The following is a 24463-nucleotide window of genomic DNA, read 5'->3' as shown; positions in this document are numbered from 1 at the left end:
GTGCAGCGGCAGGATAAGCGGAATGGTTAAAATTCCACGTAGCTGACGAAAGTATTAAAAACAAAAATTAGCCCAGAGAGACGCGAGGATTAAAACAAAAGTTGTGAGTAAAGGGCACAAGGACCCTTAGCCACGTGAAGGAAAGGCCCTACGCCCGATGCGAGGACTCACTACTGCGCATGCGCGGGTGCCGTGTAGCGTTGTTGCTCTCCGGCGCTTTATTCTCCCCTGGCGGAAGTGAGTAAACCTGACTGACGGGTTTTAAGGAGCTCTGGAAATAAGGTCAGGTTGTTACAGATTTGTCTTGGTAAAACCCAAAGGTCAACTTTACGTGATGACGGACGTCTGTAAACCCAGCATTATTGAGAGGCTAAGGCAGGAAAATCACAAATTCGAGCTCAGGGTGAGCGACTCAGCGAGATTTTTCTCAAAAATACTAAGGCTGCTACTGGGGTTAGGGAAGGTAGGAGGGCAATCAGTTCTCCTTAGTCAGTTCTGTAGGGAAGAAAACAGTATAAGGAGCAAAAAGGAGAGGTCGTTTTGATTCTTTTAATCAGCAAATAACAGCATGATAGGTCCCTGCCAAATTATGGCAGCCTGTAGTAGAGAATCCCATACACCCGACATGCACACACATGCACAAACGTAGTGTGGCAGTCCTCGTGCTTTACAATTGACACTGATGTGCAAAGAAATTCAGTCACATAACTAGTTCATGGAAGAAGTAGGATTTGAGCCCAGGGATTCTGACTTAAGGGCTATCTTCTCATCCACTGTATTGCTTAGATTCTGAATGCGTTGAGGAAGAGATAAGGTCGAGAGGGTCAGAAATTTAAAATTTATGCATTAGTCCAGGTGCAACTAAGATGCGGTTGTTGATGTTCCGTGAACCAGAGTGCCTCTTAGTAATTTTTTATTTATTACTTAGATAGGTTTGAGAAATGTAGTTTTTAACAGTACCTCAGAGTTCTGCTCTTATTCCGCATTGGTTGGGAAGGAAAAAACTACAAAATACTGGGTAACCAGAGATAGGTCATGTGAATCTTTCAGGTTTGTTAGGGATTAGATTATCTGAAAAATAATTAGAAACTGGCATTTTTTTATATTAATGTGTGTTTGGAGGAGATTGATTAAATTTTAGGTGTGAATAGTTCTGTTGGATTTCAGTGTGAAAAAACAAAGAAGAAGCAGGAAAACAAGTTAGTTGGGTTATTGTAGAAGCCCAGGCAAAACAAAACAAAAACACTGCCTGAAGTAGTTTGATAAAAATAGACATGAAGAGAAGGAGCTGGGATTGAGTTATTTTTGGAAGTAGAATCTGAGAATGGCAATAATCAAGGCTAAATTCTGGGTTTTTGGCTTGAGCCCCAAAATGTCCACCATCTTTATAGATGATGATGCCATTGGTTGAGCACAAAACAAAGCGTAGCTGGTTAGGGATTGTTGTGTTTGGTGTATTAAGTTTAAATATGTTCAACATCCCTGTTTCAAGTTGAATTCATAAGTGGCATTCTGGAGAAAGGTCAACACTGGAGAATCTCTCTCTCTCTCTATATATATATACACTACACATATAACCAGTGAATAAGTGATACTAGAGAGAGAGAGAAGGGAACTCATTATTGATATGGGCATAATGTTGAGAGATTGAGCAACAGAGGAAAAGCAATTTCTGCTCTCAGTTCCTAGATTTTAAATGAGTCCTGCTTTGGAAAAAATAAATTATACATAGAAAATAGTGAGGTAAACGGAACTGGAGGAGGCGTGTTATTTTAAACACTATGCTTTACAGACTTAACTGTATTCTTTGAAGGCTTATTTGGAGATTGCAGCAGGGGAGCATAGTTGCTTTTATACCCTTGATCCTGGATCTGTGAGAGAGGATTAATATACTTCCTAACAAGCCAAGTGGGCTCTGGTGATCACTGGAGTGAAATATACCACATACAGATCACCTGACATCCTCAGTTTCCCTTACGTTTAAAAAAAATGCTCAGCATATTGTAGATATTGTATAGATTTCTCTTCAATTGAATGAAAGTATGAAAGGGTTCACTTTTATGTTCACCACCGTTTCCTATGGTTAAGAATTGCTACAGGAAACATCAAGTAGAGTTTAATGTCGTTATCTGTTGTAACTGGGGTATCACAACTGACGTAGGTAGGATTATTTTATCCTTACTGTTTTTGCACTTTATTAAATTCTTTTATTGGTGCATTGCAGGTATACAACACAATTATATTTCTCATTGGGAATTGTACCTTTACATAATGCATCTTGGTTCTTACTTTTTCCCCATGCCTAGCCCTCCCTTCACACCCTCCACCCTTTCCTATTTACAAAGACTTTATTTCCATTTTTTCCATTTCTCAGCATTTTTCCTTTCCCTTCTTTCCTTTCTCCTGCCCCTCCCACTACCCCTACCCCTTTGGACCATTTCTTCCTATTTTGCATTATCGATTGTTCATTCTAATCATTGGTACATTTTAGGTATACAACATAATGACATTCATCATTGGAAATTTGCACCTTTACATAATCTCTCTTGGTTCTTATATTTCGCCCTTGCCCAGCCCTCCCTTCAACCCCTCCATTCCTCCCTATTTACAAAGATTTTATTCCTATTTTTCCATTTTCTCATATTAATCCCATTCCCTTCTATCCTTTCCCCTAGCCCTCCCACTTCCTTCCCCTTTGCCCCTTTTCTTCCTATTTCACATGACCTATTATACATTTTAGTCCTTATTTACACTTTCACTTTCTCACACCTGAGAAACTATTCTGTATTTATTCATGTGTGTCCTATTTATTTCATTTAAGAGTATCGCCTCAATGTGCATCCACTTAGCTATAAATGTCTCTAATTTCTCATTTTTTATGGCTGAGTAGTACTCCATTTTATAAAAAAACCACATTTTCTTTATCCAGTCTCCAGTTGATGGGCATTTGGGCTATTTCCAAGTTTTAGCTATCACAAGCTGTGCTCCTATGAACATGGGCGCACATATATCACTGTGGTATGATTCTTTTAATTCTTTGGGGAAGATCCCCAACAGTGGAATAGTGGGGCCAAATGGGACTTCCAGTCCTAGTTCTTTGAGGTATCTCCATACTGATTTCCACAGTGCTTGCACCAGTCAACACTCCCGCCAGCAGCGGAGCAGGGTTCCTCTTTCCCCACAGCCCCCCCAGCATTTGTTATTGGTTGATTCATGATAGCAGCCATTCTTTCTGGAGTGAAGTGGAATCTCAGCGTTGTTTTCATTTGCATCTCTTGAATGACCAGGGATGGTGAATATTTTTTCATGTATTTATTTGCTATTTCTACTTCTTTGTCTGAGAAATGTCTATTCATTTCAGATGCCCATTTTTGGATTGGGTCTTTAAATTTCTGAGGTCTGATCTTTTTAAGTTCTTTATAGATTCGAGATAGTAGACCTTTGTCTGAGGAAGAGCAAGTGAAGATTTTTTCCCACATTGTGGGTTGTCTCTTCACACTGCTGGTGGTTTCTCTTGCTGTGCAGAAGCTTTTTAATAAGAAGAGATCCCATTTGTTGATTGTTTGTGCTAGTTCACGGACAACTGAGGTTTTGTTCATAAAATCTTTTCCTACACCGATGTCTTCAAGAGTTCTACCTAACCTCTGTTCCAACTGGTTCAGAGTTTCTATTTTAATATTTAGATCTTCAATCCATTTTGATTTTAGTTTAGTGCATGGTGAGAGATACAGGTCTAGTTTTAATCTTTGGTAAGTTGAAGCCGAATTTTTCCAGCACCATTTATTAAAGAGGCTATCTTTCCTCCAGTGAGGGTGTTTGGCTCCTTTGTCGAAGATGAGATGGCTGAGTGTGGCTGGCATTGTTTCTGTATCTTCTAATCTGTTCCACTGGTCCTCAAGCCTGTTTCTTTGCCAGTACCATGCTGTTTTTATCACAGTAGCTTTGTAGTGTAATTGCAGGTTGGGGATTGTGATACCCCCTGCCATGTCTCTGTTACCTAGAATTGCCTTTGCTATTCTGGGTCTCTTCTTGCTCCAAATGAATTTTTGGATTGTTTTCTCGAGGTCTATGAAGTATGCTGCTGGGATCTCAATTGGAATTGCATTAAATCTATATAGCAGTTTTGGAAGTATGGCCATTTTCACTATATTAATCCTTCCTACCCAGGAGCAGGGGATGTCTGTCCGTTTTCTGATATCATCTTCAATCTCTCTTTTCAGAGTGCCATAGTTTTCAGAGAAGAGGTCTTTGATTTCTTTGGTTAGGATGATTCCTAGGTATTTCAGTTTTTTGGATGCTATTGTGAAAGGAATTGTTTACCCTATTTCTGTCTCAGTGAGTCTGTCATTCATGTAGAGGAAAGCTATTGATTTTTGTGTGTTGACCTTGTAATCAGCTACTTGACTGAATGTGGTTATTAAGTCTAGAAGACTTTTGGTGGAGTTCTTGGGGTCTTCTATATAGAGCAACATGTCATCTGAAAATAATGACAATTTGACTTCTTCATTTCCTACCTTTATTCCTTTTATTTCTTTCTCTTGTCTAATTGCTGTGGCTAATGTTTCTAGAACTATATTGAACAAGAGTGGAGATAGTGGACATCCTTATCTTGTTCCTCATTTTAGTGTGAAGGTTTTCAGTTTTTGACCATTTAGTATGATATTGGCTGTTGGTTTTTCATAGATGGCTTCTATCAGTTTGAGGTAGAGACCATCTATTCCAATGTTTTATAGGGTTTTGATCATAAATGCATGTTGGATTTTGTCAAATGCTTTTTCCGCATCTATGGAGATAATCATATGGTTTTTGTCCTTGGCTCTATTGATATAGTGTATTGCATTAATTGATTTTCGTATATTGAACCATCCCTGCATCCCTGGGATGAATCCCACTTGATCAGATCTTCTTGATGATCTTCTGCATTCTGTTTGCCATTATCTTATTAAGGATTTTTGCATCTATGTTCATTAGTGAGATTGGCCTATAGTTGTCTTTTTCGGTTTGGTCTTTCTCTGCTTGGGATCAAGGTGATGCTTGCTTCCAGGAATGAATTTGAGAGTATTGCTTCCTTTTCAATTTCATTGAAGAGTTTAAACATTAGTGGCAGCAGTTCCTCTTTAAATGTCTTCTCGAATTCAGCAGTGAAGCCATCAGGGCTTGGGCTTTTCTTAGATGATAAGTTTTTAATTACATTTTCAATTTCATTGGTTGATATTGAGTTGTTCAGAATTTTTAGGTCTTCTTCGTTCAACTTTGGTAATTCATATGTATCTAGGAATCTGTCCATTTCTTCTGTGTTGTCCGTCTTATTGGCGTATAGGTTCTGGAAGTAGGTATTGATGATCCTCTGGATTTCTGCTGGGTCTGTTGTAATTTCACCCTTTTCATTCCTAATTGCATGGATTTGGGCCTTTTCTTTCCTTTTTATGACAAGGTTGGCAAAGGGTTTGTCAATTTTGTTGATTTTTTTTCGAAGAACCAACTCTTGGCTTCATTGATTTTTTTGTATCGTTCTCTTAGTCTCCATTGCATTGATTTCTCCTCTGATCTTTATGATTTCTTCCCTTGTATGAGCTTTGGGGTTGTCCTACTCTTCTTTTTCTAGAAGCTTGAGGTTCAGCATGAGGTTGTTTAATTGGGCTCATTCTGTGTTCCTAATATGCATATTCACTGCTATGAATTTCCCTCATAAGAGTGCATTCATTGTGTCCCATAGATTCCGATATGTTGTATTGTCATTGTCATTTAATTGAAGGAACTGTCTGATTTCTTCTTTAATTTCCTCTGTGACCCATTGGTTATTCAGAAGTGTGTTGTTCAATTTCCATGTGTTTATGAAATTTTTTGAGTTTCTTTTGCTATGGATCTCCAATTTCATCGCATTATGGTCTGATAATATAGAAGGGATAACTTCAATTCTTTTGCACTTACTTAAACATGTTCTATGTGTGAGTATGTGGTCTATTTTTGAGAATGACCCATGTGCAGCTGAGAAGAATGTGTATTCTGATTTTGTGGGGTGGAAGACTCTGTAAACATCTGTTAAGTTCATTTGTTCGAGTTCGATTGAGTTCCAGTATTTCATTATTATTTTTTGTCTAGTTGATCTATCTATTTGTGACAATGGGGTGTTGAGGTTCCCCACTACAATTGTATTAGTGCATATGTGACTTTTCATGTCCGTTAGCATTTGTTTTATATAGTTGGGCACACTAGTGTTTGGTGCATAGATATTTATGATTGTCATCTCTTCCTCTTGGATTGTTCCCTTTACAAGGATGTAGTGTCCTTCTTCATCTCTCTTAATCAGTGTTGGTTTGAAATCTACTTGATCTGCCAAGAGGATAGCTACTCCTGCTTTTTTTCGGGTTCCCGTCACATGGAGTATTGTTTTCCACCCTTTAACTTTCAGTCTATGAGTTTCCTTTTGAATTAAGTGTGTTTCTTGTATGCAGCATATTGTTGGATTTTGCTTCTTGACCCATTCTGCCAGTCTATTTCTTTTGATTGGTGAATTGAGACCATTAACATTGATGGTTATAACTGAAATGTATTGACTTGTCATTGCCATGACTTTTTCTTTTTGTTGGGCTCTCCCCTTTGCATTTAATTTCTTGTCATGCCAGATGGGTTCATTCTGCTTTGCTTCCTGGGGTTGTGATCCTCAATGTCTGTTCCTAGGATATTGTGTAAAATTCTTTGGAGTGCTGGTTTGGTATTCACGAAGTTCCTAAGGTGCTGTTTGTCATGAAAGTACCTTATTTCTCCATCCATTTTGAAAGATAGTTTTGCAGGGTACATCAGTCTGGGTTGGAGGCTGTTTTCTTTTAGGGCTTGGAATATGTCCCTCCAAGCTCTTCTTGCCTTGATGGTTTGTGTTGAGAAGTCTGCTATGATTCTGATGGGCTTTCCTTTGTATGTGATTTGTTTCTTTTCTCTGACTGCTTGGAGAACTTTGTTCTTCTGTTGTGTTTCTGGAATCTTAACAATTATATGCCTATGTGTAGATTTTTTTTTTGATTGAGGCTATTTGGAGTCCTATATGCCTCACTTCTCTGTATGTCAAGCTCTTTTCCCCTGCTTGGGAAGTTTTCTGCTATCACTTCTGTGAACAGTTTTTTTATGTTATCTCCACTCTCTCCTGTTTCTTCATTGACTCCAATCAGTTTTATGTTATTCTTCTTTGCATGATGTAGCAGCTGCTGGATTGATTTGTCATGTTCCCTTATAATTTTAAAGCAGTTTTCTTTTTCCTGGTCACTAAATTGCAATCTTATCTTCTATATCTGAAATTCTGTCCTCACATTGGCTCATTCTGCTGCACAGACTTTCAGTGGAGTTTTTAATCTCCTGGAAATCTATTTGCATCTGTTTTATGGATTCCATTTGTTTCCTATGTTGGTATTCCATTGTATTCCTCAGCTCCTCTCTAGATTTATTAATCATGTCTTGCACTAGGGGCACAATTTCTCCTGATATCTGAGAAATTATTTCTGATTTCTTTTTTTCCAGATCCCCTTTTGTTGCCAGTTCAGTGGGTCCAGGTGCTTGAGTATCAGAGTGTTCCATCTCATTTCCCTTTGTGGTTGCAGTAGATTATCTGGAAGTCTGGTTTTGAGACTTATTTACGTGTTTTCTCATTTTGACTGGGGGAGTGGGCTGTTGGCGCCTGCACTTATTACCTCCTCTGAGCTGGGATAGGTGGGACAGTGGCCGGGAGCAGCAGTAGGGATGGTGGCCTAAAAACCCTTTCCTGTGGGCTGGGAGCAGCAGGAGGGATGGTGGCCTGGAAGCCCCTTCCTCTGGTCCAGGAGCAGTGGGATGGTGGCTCAGAAGCCCCTACCTCTGGGCCGGGAACAGCGGGACTCAGTAACTTGGTCTGGTGGTCTGGTGTCCTCTGTTAAAACCTAGCCTTACAAAGATATGATATTCTCAGAAGGAATTTAACAGGATCTAATACTGAAATTGAGAAACATCTCTAGCTGGTAGTTCATGTAGTTTCTGATAGTGAATATTGCTAAATTTCCCTAAAATTTTTCAAATACTTAATAATCCCCAAGGGAGGTGAGTGAGACATTTAGATTGCCTTAGCACATAGTTTGAGAACTATGAGTCAAACTCTTTTGTCTAATTTTCATTTTTGAAGGTTAGAAGGAGGGAAAACTAGCATAAATTGGGAATTTCCTACTTCATTGACCCATTGCTGATTCTTTTAAAAATTTTTTCATTTTATTAGTACCTTTGCAGTACATGATTACATTCATCATGAAGAGTTGGTATATGTACATAACACATCTTTATTTTTTTCCTCTTCCCCTTCTGTCCCCCTTTCTCCATGTTGATCACCTACCCTTTTCCAAAGACATATCTCCCTGTTTCCTTTTATTTCACTCTATAATTTATATTTTGAGTTTCTCATGTAAGAGAAATTACATTGTGTTTATGCTTTGAATCTGATTTATTTTAGTTAAAATTATGGTCTCAAGGTGCCTCCATTTTCCTACAAATGATTGAAGTTTGTTCGTCTTTATGGAGAATGGTACCTTTATTCATTAATCTGTTAATGTGTACATATAGACTGCTTCTTGTTGGTTCTTTCAGGGGTGGTTTCTGCTAATGTGGTCGTTTTCTTGGGTTCATTTCATCTTTATCAGGTCCCTTTCTGTCACTGAGCACTTTTTCATGCAGGAGTAGTTTATTTTGCTTAGATTTTCTTTTGGTTTGTGTCCTCAGTCTTCTTCATATGGTTATGTGCCTATTTAGACATTTCTATTATATCTTTCTTTCTACTCACAGGTATTTATTTACTTATTTATTCATTAATCCATTCATTTATTCACATGAAGTCAGAAAAACTGCTGAAGCTTATTTCTGGAAGGGCTTGGAGAACTACAATGGAGAAGAGTTGGTTACTGAATGTTAAAACATGTAAAATAATGTTACAAGAAAGTCGAATACATTCTGTTGGCGATTAGGAATAACATAATCATGGATATGTATGACAACTTTAAGATATGTGGCTAAAGATTTCTGTTCAGTGCAAGTCTATCACAAAAGAAATGACTTAGATTTCACATTCAGTCTATGCACAATCTTGTTTTAGAGGCCCCCCCCCCCAATCTCCCTTGCACTGTAAAAATTGGGATTATGGGTCACAGGAAGAAGTAGGTTTTTCAGTTGATTTTTTAAAACATTCATCATAAATGTAAATTTGACTCAATATTCTTGGTGTAAAATCTTGTCATGTATAAAAATAAAAAAATCTCAAAAATAAATGATTTCTATTCAAAATTATCACATAGATGTCAATATTATTGTTTCTTTTTGATAGATAACTATACAAAAATATTTATCTTTGAAAACAAGTGAGCACAAGTATAATTTACGTGAATTTTTGCCTATTTGCAGGAGTAATCAGCCTCTTATGTTGAAATGTTTATGTCAGCTATTTGGGCATGGAATTCATAGAAGATAGGGAAATAACACCATAAAATATTCACAATCTAAAATATTTCCTTGACTCCATTTATATATATTAGAAATTCATATTGTTGTCATACACAGTTTTTAAAACATGTACAATATAGATGGCTATTTAACAGCTTCTAATTTTACACATTTAAATATTTATTAATCAAAAAATTGAAACAACCATTCAGAGAAAATGCTTCAGGCAATAAATGGTTCTGGTGTAAATAGTTCTTCCACTAGGATAAATATAGTTAGATTACCTCCTCTTATATAAAATATAAATTGTAGGCAAATGCTAAAGTGTCTGAAAACACTTTGTAAAACAACAGACAAGTCAATACGGAAAGTATAAGCAAGTAGTTTTCCAGAAGAGAATTGTGGATGATCTATTGATATATAAAATAATCAACCTCCCTAGTAGTAAGAAGAATGCCAGTTCTCACAAAGGAGATATTAGTGTTCATCTATCAGACTGCGACTTAGTTACTTTTCCTTCCATGCTAAGACAAAATACCTGACACCCACAGTTAAAGGGGGAAAGGTTTATTTGGCTCACAGTTTGTAGAGGTTTCAGTCCATAATCAGCTAGCGCCAAAGCAGGGTGGCATGGCAGACAACCATTGCAAAGGAGAAACAGTTCATGGCAGGCAGAAAGCAAAACAAGCAAGAAAGACTTGGCAGCTGCTTTCTGCCCCTTTCTGTCTAGGTTTCCAGAATTAGGGTGGTGCCAAACCAGTCAGTGGAATGATTTATTAATCACACACCCTTAATCTCAGCATCATACACTAGATTCAGCCACCTCTGAAAAAGCCGCACCTATGACTGCGTGAGGCTTTGGGTGAACATCTGAAAACAAACCATAACAGACTTGAAAACATTTTATATAGCCACAAATCTAAATGATTGAATTAGTTGGACCTAGTGGAACTACCAAAAATAAATACATACATACATACATACAAACAAATGACCCTTTATTTTACAGTTTCAAACATGCTTTATTGGATATTGGATCTCCCTTTTCTGCCATATCCCTTAGCTTTCCTATTCATTTTGATTTTTAAACAATTGACTACTTAGAATTAACTTTCAGCCTACTTCCAAATACTAATGTCATTTTTAGGATCGTACCCTTCTCTGAGGAACCTCTACTGGGGTAGGTGCCATAGCCTTCTTTTCCTGTTCCATAACCTCCATCTCTTCTTGCTGCAGCATTCTCCTAGGAAAGGAGGGAATTCTCTCTGGCCTATTGATGGCAGCTAAAAACATAATCCTTTAGATAGTCCTGAAGAATCCATGGCAAATAGTATAATCATATCAGTAATAAATTTTCTGAATGACCACGTATGGTTCTTTTTTAATTCCTATCTCTACCCTCTTAGGGTCATTAATCATACCAAATAAACCTCTTGGATAGGGCCCTATCACGTAGAATGAGTCTCCCCTTCTTCCATAATTTGCTGAATTACTTTCCAAGTAAATTGCTTGAGTTTACTTTCCAAGAGAGCTTGGGATTGCTTTCCAAGAGAGGTCAAGCTTTCAGTACTAACTTACAATTGGGCTAACCAAATGACAGTTTGTCCCTCACCTACCTTTGTAAGTTACTCTGCTTTCTTATTCATTCCCAAGCCAGGCATGCTCCTGCTTCACAGCAAAACCAAGGTTTCAAAATTGAACTTTTATAAATCAGATATGTTACAAGCTATAATGGTGTTAAACTGTTCTAAAGAAAGCTTGTTTTGTTAACTTCAGTGACAACACTAAAAAACTATTCTCTAGGGCTGGGGATTTAGCTCAGTGGTTTCGCCACCTGTCTTGCAAGCACAAGGTCCTGAGTTCGATCCCCGGTACCAAAAAAATAAATAAATAAATAAAAACCAAAACAAAACTATTCTCTAAAGTCATAAAGTATCAGAAACATTGCTTTTGAAATTGTGTTTGTGAGATGGAAACGTATCCCCATTTGCCTGGGGAGCTAAGTAGTGTGGACCTTTTGACACAAGGAGGCAGCCTCAATTTCTTACTCTGTCAAAGCTTCAGAGACATGTGTTTTCAAAAGGAAGTTTCCACATTCATCTTAACTTCATAGATCCCAAGAAAACAGAACCCTGAACCTGCTTCGCAGTCTAGACCTGATGGCAACACAGCCTTGCTTTGCTTTTAGCTTTTCAAAGAGCTGTTTAAATTTTATTTAAGCCTTACCCTGTTACCAAGCCATTAAGAACACTGACTTTTCTTTTCTTTGTGTTGGTGAGAGGCCCTACATTAGAAATTAATAAACCTAACTTTGTAAGATTGTGAATATGTCATAGTCTCCATATAATCAAATACGCTATACATGACACCCTCTTGGTGGAGATTTTCTTGATCCTCATCTAAATGTGGCCTTTGCTTTGATAACCTATATATTTTCTTATTAGTCAGTTGTTTTTTTTTTTTTTTTTGGTACCAGGGATTGAACTTGAGTCCTTGTGCTTGTGCAGCAGGCGTTGAAACCACTGAGCTAAACCCCTGGCCCCTTAGGCAGTTTTCTTTACAATTATTTACAAATTTTATTAGCTGTTAGATTACAGTATTTTTTTTTAAATTTACGTTATGTTGCAGTAGCCTCCTGATCAGTTCCTCTGTTTTACCCTAGATACTTTATGGTAAACTTTCTTCATAATTGTATGATCTTTAACAACAGAAATTGCATTGTTATTTCCCTCTTCGAAACTTTGAGTTGATTTTTAATCACTTAGGACAAAAAAAAAAAAAATCTCAAGTTCTTATCTTGTCCCATGAGCCTTTTTAGGCATTTCTAAAATCTCCTGTCCTGCTACTTTGCTTCTGTGTTAGTTACTTTTCTATTGTTGCTGGGACAAAATACCTAACACCAAAAGTTAAAAGGGAAGGAATTTATTTGGCTTAAGTTCTTGGAGGTTTCAGTCCATAATCAGCTGGCTCCAAGGCTGAATGGATGGCAGACAGTCATCACAGAGGAGAAAAGCAACATGGCGGACACAAGGTAGCAAAGACAACAAGGAGGGAATTTTACCATGTCTTTTCATTTCTTTATCCTATCCAGACTACCGGGATTAAGACAGTGCTAAACCACTCACATGTAGTGGTTTAGTAATCACATGCCCTTCATTCCACCATCACACATTCCAGATTCAGCTTCCTCTGACTTAATGAGGCTTTAGGGGTACATCCAGACCCAAACCCTAACAGCTTCATACGTATTCTTTAGTCATTCTTGCTGCAATAGAAATGGGAGTACAAATAAAAAGTAGAATCCTTCCTAATGCCTTTTGCTTTTGCCATCTTTCTAACATTCTGTTTCAAGATAGTCATGTGCCTCACATATATTTCATCTTTATTCAGATTTTTTTTTTGTTACAGATGACTTCCACACCTACTCTGGAAATGGTGTGTTTATTTCACCTACCCATCACTAATCTCTTATTCTGCCTTGTTTATTTCTTGGAATTATAGAAATTCTATAGGCCTGTGCATGCTTATGATAATAAGATCCATCAGGTTAGAATCTTTGTCATTTTTGCTACTTTATCCACAGGCCAAAAATAGTATCTGGCACATTGTATATACTCAATAAATATTTGATGAATTAGTAAACAGGAACAAATGAGTAAATGAAGGGTTTCCAATTATATATTTGTCTTGCTTTCATTTATCACACTTTACATTTAGAAGTAGATAAAAGTAGACATTTCCAAGTCAAGCTGAGGGGTTTACAGTTTGTTATGTAGAGGAAGTTACTTAGCCTCTCTGCCTCAATTTTAAAATCTGTAAAATGAAGATAATATATCTACCACTGTATTAGCCAGCTTTCTAGTTGTTTGGATAAAATACCCAACATTTGAAACTTCAAGGAAAAGTTTATTTTGCCTCAGGGTTTTAATTTGTGCTTCACTGGCTATAAGACAAAAATAGTATGGCAGAAGAAATATACTCAACCTATGACAACTAGGAAACGGGAGAAGGGAGGAGCCGAGGACAAGTATATGCTTTTGTAGGTCATGCCCCCGTTGACCTATCTCCAACCAGGTCTCACCTCCTAACAGCACATCATCAGGGGATTAATTCACTCATGAGTATAGCACCCCTAAGATTCAAAAGCCCCACCTCCCAAAAGTCCCACCTCTGAATACATGCAACCTTGGGGGAACATTCCAGATTTAAATCATATCAATTGCATAGGCTTCTTACATGTATTAAACCAAATATGGCAGAGAGTCAATGCTACAGAAGTTATATATGTTGGGGTTTTTTTATACTTAATTGGTAATTATTTGAGTAATGTCTTTGTTACTCACTAGAATTTTAGTAAGAATATTAAATTTTTCCCATAATTGTATCTCCAAATCTCAGATCATAACAGAAAATCTATAAAGATTTCTTGAATTTAAAAATTCAATTTCCCAGGGCCAGGGATTTAGCTCAGTGGTTCTGGCGCCTGTCTTGCAAGCGCAAGGCCCCAAGTTCGATCCTTGGTACCAAAAAAAAAAAGCAAAAATTCATTTTCCCATGTTGAGTAGTTACCAGCCATTGTCACTAGATGGTAGCATTATCCAGGAAATGCAAAATGTCTCCTGGTGTAACAGCCTCTAGATTGAGACTGAGGATTTCCAGAGAGGGAAATGTAGTATATCTGCTTTTTAGACCTGTAGGATGACAGAAAGGTGACAGTTTGATCATAAAAGAAGATTGTCTGTATTTTATTCTATTCATTCCATTATGTACCATACCCTCTTGACTGTCTCATCTTTTGTAGTTGTGGTTTTTAGCATTTCTGCTCACCTCTTGTTAGTGTATTAATACCTTTTAAAAAAAGTTTATGAAAAACTTGTTATGCATTTGTTTTTTCTTTTAACTTAAACTCTTTTACCTGTTTGTTCCAAATTACATATTGATTGTGGCTGAAACATAAATTACCATTTAATGTAACTCCATGAACATACGCTCTCCATTACCAAGCAAAACAAAATTGCTTTTTTCTAATTTTCAGTCACTCTGTGTTGATGTGAAGCATATTTTCCTTTTAAATTCTGAATGTATCATCTTGGGAAAAGATATTATTAGGCTCCATGAATTTGTTCATGTCCAACCTCACTTTTGCATAGGAAAATTATTTTTAAAAGACTATTAGTGTAAAAGAATATGTTGAGTATCCTGCAAATTAAATAACCTAAAATGAACCTCTAAATGGTCATTTTTTAAATTATTGAAATTAATTTCATAAGTACCCATTAGTATTGCTTTCTGAGTGCTGCTGCTGCTTCTCTTCTTCTTCTTCTTCTTCTTCTTCGTCTTCTTCTTCCTCCTCTTCTCCTCCTCCTCCTCCTTCTTCTTCTTTTTCCTCCTCCTCCTCTTCCTCTTCCTCTTCCTCTTCTTCTTCTTCTTTTTAAATTATTGTGTTAGCTTTCCTGTTGCTGAGCACAGTACCTGACACCCACAATTTAATAGAGGAGAGCTTTAACTTGGCTCACATTTTAAGGGGATTCAGTTCATGGTAAACAGGGTACAAGGTAAAAACATGGTGAAAGGTTGTAATAAGTCAAAGCTGCTTAGTTCATGGGTGGCCTCAAAGCTGAACAGTGGAACACTGCCAGAGAGGAAGTGGGGAGGGACCAGATATAGCCTCTGTGACCCGTCCAGGAGTGTGCTCTATGAGTTTCCCTGGTGGATAGGAAAACCAGTCAAGTTGACACTCTTTCTTAACTGCCACAATTATTTAAATTAACTTTATAACTAGTAATTACTAGAACTGGCTAAATGTGTGTGTGTGTGTGTGTGTGTGTCTGTGCACATGCTTTGGAAAGTTAGCTTTATCATAATATGTTCAGAAATATAGTCATAAAAATGAATAATAGTACTTTAATGGCAATAGTTCTCATAATAATATTTAGAATCATTATTTTCTTATTTCTTGAAAAAATTAGCTATTGAATGATACAGACTTATAAAAAGTATTTTTTAATATTCTTTTCTCATTTGTGCCTAGTTATAATGTATTTTTAACTAAAAGAAGTTCTTTTCCCTTTCTCTCCCCTTATCAACTCCTTGGCTGATATTACAAAATAACATAAACTATATAGCTTATAAATGACAAATTTATTTTTCACAGTTTTGGAAGTTAAGAAATCCAAGATCAAGGCACTCACAGACTATATCTAGTGTGGTCTTTTCTCATATTTTGTTCACGGCACAATGTCCTCATAGTAGAAAGGACAGAACAGCTTTCTGGGGCCTCTTTTACAAGGGCACTAATACACTCATTATTAAATCAGCACCCGAAAGGCCATTCTCCTAATGCCCTAGCCTTAGCAGTTAGGATTTTAACACATTAATCTGGGGGATAGGACCAAATATTCAGACTACAGCACCTCTCCTTAGTAAAAAAGGTGATGACCTATAGTTTAATTCTGTACCCAGTTTGTATGTTCTAAAATGAAAAGAATATACATTTTTCAAACTATTACATTTTTAAGTTAACCCAGACATAACTAAGATGCTACCATTAGTAATATTGGCAGCTACTTAAATGTACTGATAGTCTTTCTCAATTAGATGATCCAAGAGTGGAAGAAAACATTCATTGAGAATGATTTCTTGTAACACAGGAAGATTTATAGTATGAATTCTAAAACTTGTATTGACTTCTACTTCCTCTCTATCCACTAACCGCATTTCCACTTCTTCAGACCTGATTCATAAAATTATTTTATGTCTAACTTGAAAAGGCTTAATGAGATGAGCTATCACCGGTGAAAAGTCATTATCCAAGTATATTTTTAAACTACATTATTGTTCCACAAATACACCAGACTTTGTCATCCTAAAGACTGATTTTTGAAGAATAATTATAACTTGTTGAAACTCCCTACTCACTACCAAAATGAAAGAAAAAATAATCCCAACAACTGATAATAAAATATTGTAACATTATAATTCTTCCAATCCTTTATATTATTCACATATATTTGTAAAAAAATGAGTATTGCTCTTCATATTGTTTTGCAATATTTGGAAATGTTCAGAGAATATCTTTTTGTGTGATGATAAACTCTCCTTTGTATCAGAAGTTCTGGTGTGCTATTGCACAATAAAGTGACTACAGAAATAATAATGAAATGTACATTTTGAAAAGCTGCAGATTTTTATTAAAAGCCTGGCACAGAAAGATGAGTACCACCTCATCTTATGTGTAGAATCTAAAAAAACGCGGATCTTATAGAGACTAAAATAAAATAGTAGTTGCCAGAGGCTGGAGAGACAAGAGGGGAGAGAGAGATGAGGAAAGGTTGATCAATGGGTAGCAAGTTATAATTAGATAGGAACAAGAAGTTCTGGTCTACTGCCCAAGTAGTAGTATAACGATAATTACTGCATATTTCAAAAAGCTCAGAGAAAGGATTTTTGATTTTTTTCATCATAAAGAAATGATAAATGTTTGAGGAATATGCGTAACTTGATTTAAACATTATACGATACATATAGGCATTGAATTTCCATGAATTGCACAAAAACTGAAAGTAAAAACTTACTGGATAATGATTCTTGTTTACTTTTTCTGTCAAATGAGATTTTAGAAGTGAGCCTGTATTCATGATTTTTACCCTGACTATATATGTTATGTAATAACATAAATCTGTACCTTTACTATGTGTCAAGATGGGCAGGAGGTAATTCTTTAGCTCTTGATTTTGGATGAATATATACCAGCAATAACCTATAGATTTTTAGCAAATATGCCACTAGTAGAAGCCTGAAGAATAAGACAGAAATTAAGCTTACTATTTTACACTTCTGTTACTATCATTTAAAGAACATGTTTTCTTCTTATCCCGCTTGACCTACTGATCCAAGAAAGATGCACAGAGAGACCTGAGGTGTACAGTTTAGTTTGGAATCAAGCTCAGATGAAATAAGCAAACTTCTAGCCAGCGTATTGATTGGTTTGTAAACAAGAATAAATTATTTTTTATTTTATGCCTCTGAGTTGTAGGGTGATTTATTATATACATAATTGTGGCAATAGTGGGCACTTACTGTTACAAAGGTATTTTCTTTCATGTGACTAACAGATATACCACAGAGTTTGCAATCTACAGAGAAATTTTCCGGTGTTTAGAAATTGTCATAAATAAAATGAGTCTAGTATGCCTTGTGATATAAAATAAATTCTTAGCAACAGAGATGAATTTCCTTACCATAATAGCAGATGTATTGTTACCATTTTAATTAATTTCAACCTGTGAATTAACTTTTTCCTCTAAACACACACACACACACACACACACACACACGCGTAATTATTATATTGAAGTATAGGATATGTAGTCAACATTGTTGCTTTTTTGTGCCCCATCATCCTTCTTCCCCCCTTTACTCGTAAAACCAAGCACAAGGCCATCTGAACTAAAGAAGAGGTTTTGCATTCTCCTTTCAAGTTAAGTGTTTTTGTGTAGTGGATAATGGGAAGTGACCAGAGAGATATCATCTCTGCCACCTTTATGTAAAACTCTTAAAGAAAAGGAAAATAAGCATTTTAGTCACCCTTTCTCTTATATTCCTATTGGGATTTAGATAGGTGATGGGTAGCCATCTAGAACCTCAAAGTAAGCAAACCACAGGAGAAAAGGGTATTGACCTTCTAATTGCTTTGTATAGTGAACCTGCTATATCACCTTGAGGTTATAACTTGTGTGAGAATAAATTTCTGTCTTGTTTGTACTCTACTTGGTAATACTCTGTTTAAAATGCATACAAAATATGCAGGGTGTTACTCATTTGAGGTATTCTAATTAGACTAAATTTTAATTAAATATTATTTTCAAAATTATAAAATTAACATTGTGTTCATTTGCACATTGAGTAAAAACTAGAAGTTTTACCTCCTGCATTTTTCTAGAAATGTTCATGGTGAAGGGTTTAGAGCAGTTATTGTCCTTGCCCAATTGGCCATTTGTTCTTCCTGTATGCCTGCCCACATAAAGTGTTAGATGTCAAATACTGCAGCAGAGCCAATGATGACAAGCTATTCCAAGGTTTATTACTATGAAATAGGCAAAGTGGAGGAATTCCTGGGCTCGGAAATTTCCAAGTAGAAGAGGGAAGAGAATAGTTAAAAGTCAAAGTGAAGGGGTTGGGAGAAGAGGGCAGAAATACAGGACAGGACAATGCCAGCTGCATTTTTGAGCATAAAGACAGGCAAATATTGGGTGGTTTGCTCTCCTAGGTGAAGAGTTTGGAGATTGAGGGCTGAGATTAAAGGCAGGCAAGTTGCATGTCTTGCCCACAACTTACCTATCTGGCCTAGCAGAAATGATAGAAGCGGGAATTGGAAAGAGTTTTCTCCCTGGTGGTGAATTATTATATCCAGCTCTTTCACACAACTGCCTATTCTTCCAGTGCAATTTTTGAAGTTACATTAAAGTTGACTACAATTAAACAGGATCATTATGTGTGCCTAAAATGTGCTAATAAATGTTTTCCTATTTTTTTAAAAAAGGAATGTAATGGATAGTTTTTATGTCAACTAGATTGGGCCACATTACCCAGATAGGTTGTCAAACATTGTTGATATTTTTGTGAGACTGTGTGTGCATGTTAACATTAAATTGGTGGACTTTTGATACATTTGTGCTCCATTACATTGGATAGGCTTTGTTCAATCAGTTAAAGACCTGACCAGAACAGACTGGCTTCCTCTAAGTATGAGGGATTTCTGTAGCAAAGGACCTTCACACTTGAACTCTACCCTGAGTTTCTAGCCTGCTGGCCCACCCTATATCTGCTGTACTTTCCATACTGTAATCACATAAGCCAGTTCCTTAAAAAATAATATTAAAATAAACTTCTTTATACACATACACACATAAATATCTGTACATATATTTTGGTTCTGTTTCTTTGGAAAACCTTAATACAAAGGGCATGACCAACATAGTAAATATGAAGTACTTTCATTCTTATTTTCTAAGAGAAACTGCTGTTCCACATGAAAGTAAAATGATAATGGTGGTAGTGGTGATGATAATAATGATAATTGCAATATAGCTGCACAAATTATAATTCACTGGAAAACCTCACAGTGTTATAGTCTCCTTCATGTGTTGTTAGCCATCTGTCTTAGCTCCTATATGTTATTTATTATTTAGCACACAGTCATGTATAATGAAATAGTTCAATCATAAATCAAATCATTTGCCAGAACAAGTAAACAAGAATCATTACCCAGCAAGTTTTTACTTTCAGTTTTTGTGCGATTCATGGAAAATGCTCCCTTATATTAATGAGTAGATTCAGTAAAGTTGGCCAGTGCACCTGCCAAAAATATCTTTAAAATGTTCCTTTTCCATAACCCCACAAATTAAAAGTATACAAAATGTTAATTTGGAGTACTAAAGGAACAAGCACATACTTTGTGTTAACCAGTGTTTATATGAAGTGAGAATTCAAATTACTGAGGCTTAATTATGTTAAGTTATCTGGAATGTAAAAATAATTTGGGGGATAAGATACTACTCAAGTACATAAATAAGTGTCTTCTTATTTTTTTTAATTTAATGAACTACCTTTCTAAGTCCCTGACCCTCAGATTTTAGTCAGGGTCATGATGCTTTTCTAAAACACCAAGGACAACAGAAAATGAATGAGAATAATAATGATAGCAGAAACTGTGAGCCAAAAGTGAATGTTGCCCAAGCTTCAGGTAGAAGCTCACTCAAGGAGGGACATGCCAAAAAAATATCTTTTCTTATAAATTCTTCCATGTTGACATCCATCCTTACTTCAGTGCCCGCCTCACAAGAAAAAAAGATGAAGGTAAATAAATGCCTCTCCCATACTTTAGAGACATTACTCTCATTTAATCAGGGACACACAAATTATCATTTCTATCTTCACAGATACATTTTTTCACTCTTCACTGTTTTCTTCTCTTCATTAAAAAAAAAAGTGTACTCAGTTTCTCCTGTCTTGAAAACACCCTTCCTTAGTCCTGTGTATCCCAGTCAGACTCATGCCTTCGTTTCACAGTCAAGCTTCTTGTAAGCCATATATTGGTTTGCTGTCTCAACTCCTTTTTTAGTCATTTAGAAATATTTCTAAACCAAGGCTTAGGGATAGAATACTGTATAGTATCCCGTTGAATTTTTTACTTTAGGACAAAATACATGTAACTCTCTCCTACTTCCAGTTTACATATGAGGAACCTGAAATTGAAAGAGGCTAAATGACCTACTGAAGGTAACTTGAGTACAAAGCATGCCTACTAGAATATGGATATTGTTCTCTAAGTTTTTTAAACTGGTACTCATTGATTGTTTACTTTCTATCCATGTTTCAGGGACTGGTTAAGCTCTTCATCCACCCTTTCTTGTTTCATCCTCATGACATCTACATGAAGTGAGTACTTCCATTCACTTATAAATTGCATGGATCACTCAAATTCAATGAAATGGTTTTAAGTTGTGAATAATATACTTCATGTCAAGTCATGTAATCTCTCTTTTATATTCTCTAGTATTTAGTATTTTGGCTTACATATATTTTTAATAGGGAAATTTAAAAATACTAATAAAAATCAATAATTACCCAACTGTTCAGATATGACCATTAGTATTTCACTGTATATACTTCCAGACTTTTTCTTATACACATTCATATATATATATATATATATATATATATATATATGTATGTGTGAATGAGAAAAAGTAATATATCTTTTCCTCACATCCAGGAAGGTTCATGACTAAGACCCTTACAACAAATGACAGAGTATAAGAGAAAAGCATATAAATTTATTTAATGTTTTACATTGATATGAGAAATTTCAGAAATGAAAAGCCTAATGAAGAAATTGTACGTTTAATGAACAATTATGTAGAAATATGACTGAAAGACAAAAGTTTATGATCCAATGGTTATAAGCTGAAAACAACATGGTAAGACATATTTGTTTAGACACTTCTTAGTGCTTATGACTTCAGAGCCTTTTTTTCCAGGTACAGGGAGGACTCCTCTGGAATGAAGATTTTATGATCTAACATCTGAAGAAGTTTAGCTAGGTTTAATGGCCGGCTTTAGAGGAAAAGGGAGAGAGGAAGGTGTAAGAGTGACCTTCCTTCTGTTCTTTCCTAAAATGCCAAGGTGCCATGTTTTGAGGCAGCATACTCTGAATTTTAATATAAACATATGGTGGTTCCACAGTTTGACTGTACCATTATTATTTAATCCATGTTTAATATTTTGAGGCTGTTTTAAAAGATCTTTTGGCTATTTTAAAAAATGCTGTGACTCAGGACAATTTGACAAAAGGGTGATTGTAAGTCAAAAGTTACTTGTATTTTTAAAGTCTAGAATACATATCAAATTTCTCACAAACAGCTTTCTGACCCCTCCTTGATACCTGTTTCATTGGTTCATTCTTTCCTGGTTACTTGTCTATCCCCTCAAATGCTAGTTGTACATCTTTACTCACAAAATCTTTCTGTCTGCACCCTTTACACATGTCTGTTTCCTGGGGTCCTGATTGGAGTCTTCACAGTGTACATACTCTCACTGGTATATATCATGTTGGTATGTAGCTCCTACTCATCCCCTATAGCAGTTTCTCACCATTTTTTCAGCCTTTACTAATAGATTCGTTTCTGCTTTTTAAGACTCCATTCTTTAACCAGTCCCAAAGCTGATGTCATTTATTCTTGATTTTTAGTACTGTAGACTCTAATTCTTAGGACTTATTTCTATTTTATTAGTGTATATTTGTTATTCAGAATAGAGCATTTCATTTTGGCATATTTGTATCTGTATGTAACTTTGACCATACCCCCCCAGTACCCATTTTGCCCTTGCCTCTTCTATTTATCAGTTATTTATTACCTCTAACAAACTACTGAGAATCTTGGAGGTTTAAACACTATACAGTTCTGTATATCAGCAATTGGGCTAGATTCATCTGCGATCATTATGTGACTAGCCATCTAAAGCTCAGTAGGCGATAGTCTAAGATGATGTTTAAGTGTTCTTACTACACACAAAAAAGAAACTGTAACTGTGTAAGGTGATAAATATGTTAACATGCTTGTTTGCAGTGATTATTTCACAGTGTATATGTACATAAAACATCAATCTGTACACCTTAAGTATATATATATACATATATATATTTGTCAGTTATATTTCAATAAAGCTAAAGAAAAGAAATTATAAATGATCAAAATGTATTAAATTATTTGGGGATATAATTCACATATGAATGCCTAAATGAATTATGTATTGACATATTACGAATTTAGTTTTCCAACATTATAAATTTTAGTTTGAAGAACTTCTTTGATAAATTTTTGTCTGTATTGTAAATGTTACCTCCCTTTTTTGTTTTTCTTTATTTTGATAGATTCTCAGAAATATGTAGAAAGCAAGGTTTGATAATTTTCTAAAGCTTTTCAATTTTGCCAAGTTTTTGAAAAGTTCTTGGAAGAATTATATCATTTCACAGCTCTGTTTTTGTTAAGTCTTTTTGACTTACAGTTTTGTGATATTTTGATACAGTAATTTAGAAGAAAATTGCCCCAAGCTAGTGCAATTTGGTTAGATGAGAAAGTGAAAATGGAATTCATGAGAAAGTTTTCCCTGCTAAAGTGATTTGCAGTTGATAACAAAGTACTAAAAAGCTTCATTTACTTAAATGTTTATTACATTAAATATATTACTCTTCTTAAACTGGTGATTAAAGAATTTTTCTAGGCAGCAATTCAATATGAAAATTAGTGCAATTGCATCTTATTTTATCCTGCTAAAATAAATAGTATTATAGTTTTCACATTGTACTTTGAAATCACAAACCATAATCTGTCTCAGCATGCTTTTAAATGGTGAATTCCAATTCAGAATGTGGCTTTAATAAGCTCTTAAAGGAACTTATCTGAAATGAATTAAATATTAACTGAGAGCAGCTGTTTGATAGAGTATTTGAAGGATATTAATAAACAAAAGAACATGTATACCAATCACTAAATGGAAAATGGAACTAAGTTTTTTGAAGTTATATAAGCTACAAAATTTTTAAAATTTGATTTTAGAGGAACAACTATGACACTATAAAAGCAACATTGCAGATAAATAATGATGTTGAGCAAAAGTGAAGAAAATGTGTAGGTTGTTAATTTTTATGTATTATCAATGACCTTCAGCTAAAGACCACCAGGGTTGTACAGTACTTAGTTGAACAGTTAGGTTTATTGTTATAAGAAGAAAAAAAATACATACATGGAGAATTGTAGGACTATTCAGCAAGAAGGTGCTAAAATAAATGTTACAATATTAGGGCTTTGTTTAGATAGTTTTGGGGAGGATAATATGAGGATGCCCTGCATTAGATTGCCAGAAAATGGGGACAATTTTATGACCGGATACCTCAATAAATCTGTTTATAAACTTATAAAAAACAAACATATGTTTATATTTCAGGTAACTAGATCTTTCTAACTATGATGGATTAACACCCCTAAGAATAATAACAAACATTAATTGAATACCTCTCATGAGATATTTTAAAGTCCTCTATATGAATTAATTGATTTAATGATTACAAAAATTCCCTTAAGAAAAGTGACATAACCACTAAGTGTTCATTCAAATCATAGCTTGTTTTGTTTTGTTTTGTTTTTTCTCAAGATATTCCCTTGCAGTTAGAAGTGGTCAGCTAATTGAATTTCACCTAATGGAAGATGAAAGTGTTTTGTGCTCCTTCCAGATTTGGTCCCTACAACCTTCCCAAATCCTTCACTTTCTGTTCTTCCCATTGACAGCAAAGAAGCTGTTTCCTCAGATGACCTACAAAGTCTCATGTTAAACCTGGAGCACCAGTGCATCTGCCCACTGAATTTTGATTTCTAGTATATAAGTTAAATCTAACTGTGAATGATAAAATAGATGTGGTAATGCCTTTTAATTCGTTTTTTTTTCATTAAGTTTA

The 24463-nt window shown here is 35.5% G+C and overlaps 1 protein-coding gene across 3 annotated transcripts in view; it reads left to right on the top strand.

The window, feature by feature from the left end:
* The first annotated feature begins 100 nt into the window (after window positions 1–100).
* Window positions 101–24463, top strand: part of Col11a1 (collagen type XI alpha 1 chain) — a 702155-nt gene continuing 677792 nt past the window's right edge. For all 3 annotated transcript variants that reach the window (XM_021247828.2, XM_004869152.4, XM_021247827.2), the window contains exons 1-2: window positions 101–282; window positions 20828–20886. The gene's annotated coding sequence lies outside the window, so the exon portion shown is untranslated. The remainder of the gene's footprint in view (window positions 283–20827; window positions 20887–24463) is intronic.

Source organism: Heterocephalus glaber, unplaced genomic scaffold, assembly GCF_053883595.1.
Source record: "Heterocephalus glaber isolate CG9 unplaced genomic scaffold, H.glaber_assembly_v1.0 deba00001442, whole genome shotgun sequence".
In the NCBI taxonomy this organism is placed as follows: domain Eukaryota; kingdom Metazoa; phylum Chordata; class Mammalia; order Rodentia; family Bathyergidae; genus Heterocephalus; species Heterocephalus glaber.
The sequence above is the reverse complement of the archived record's forward strand: the minus strand, read 5'-3'. Positions and strand labels throughout refer to the sequence as shown.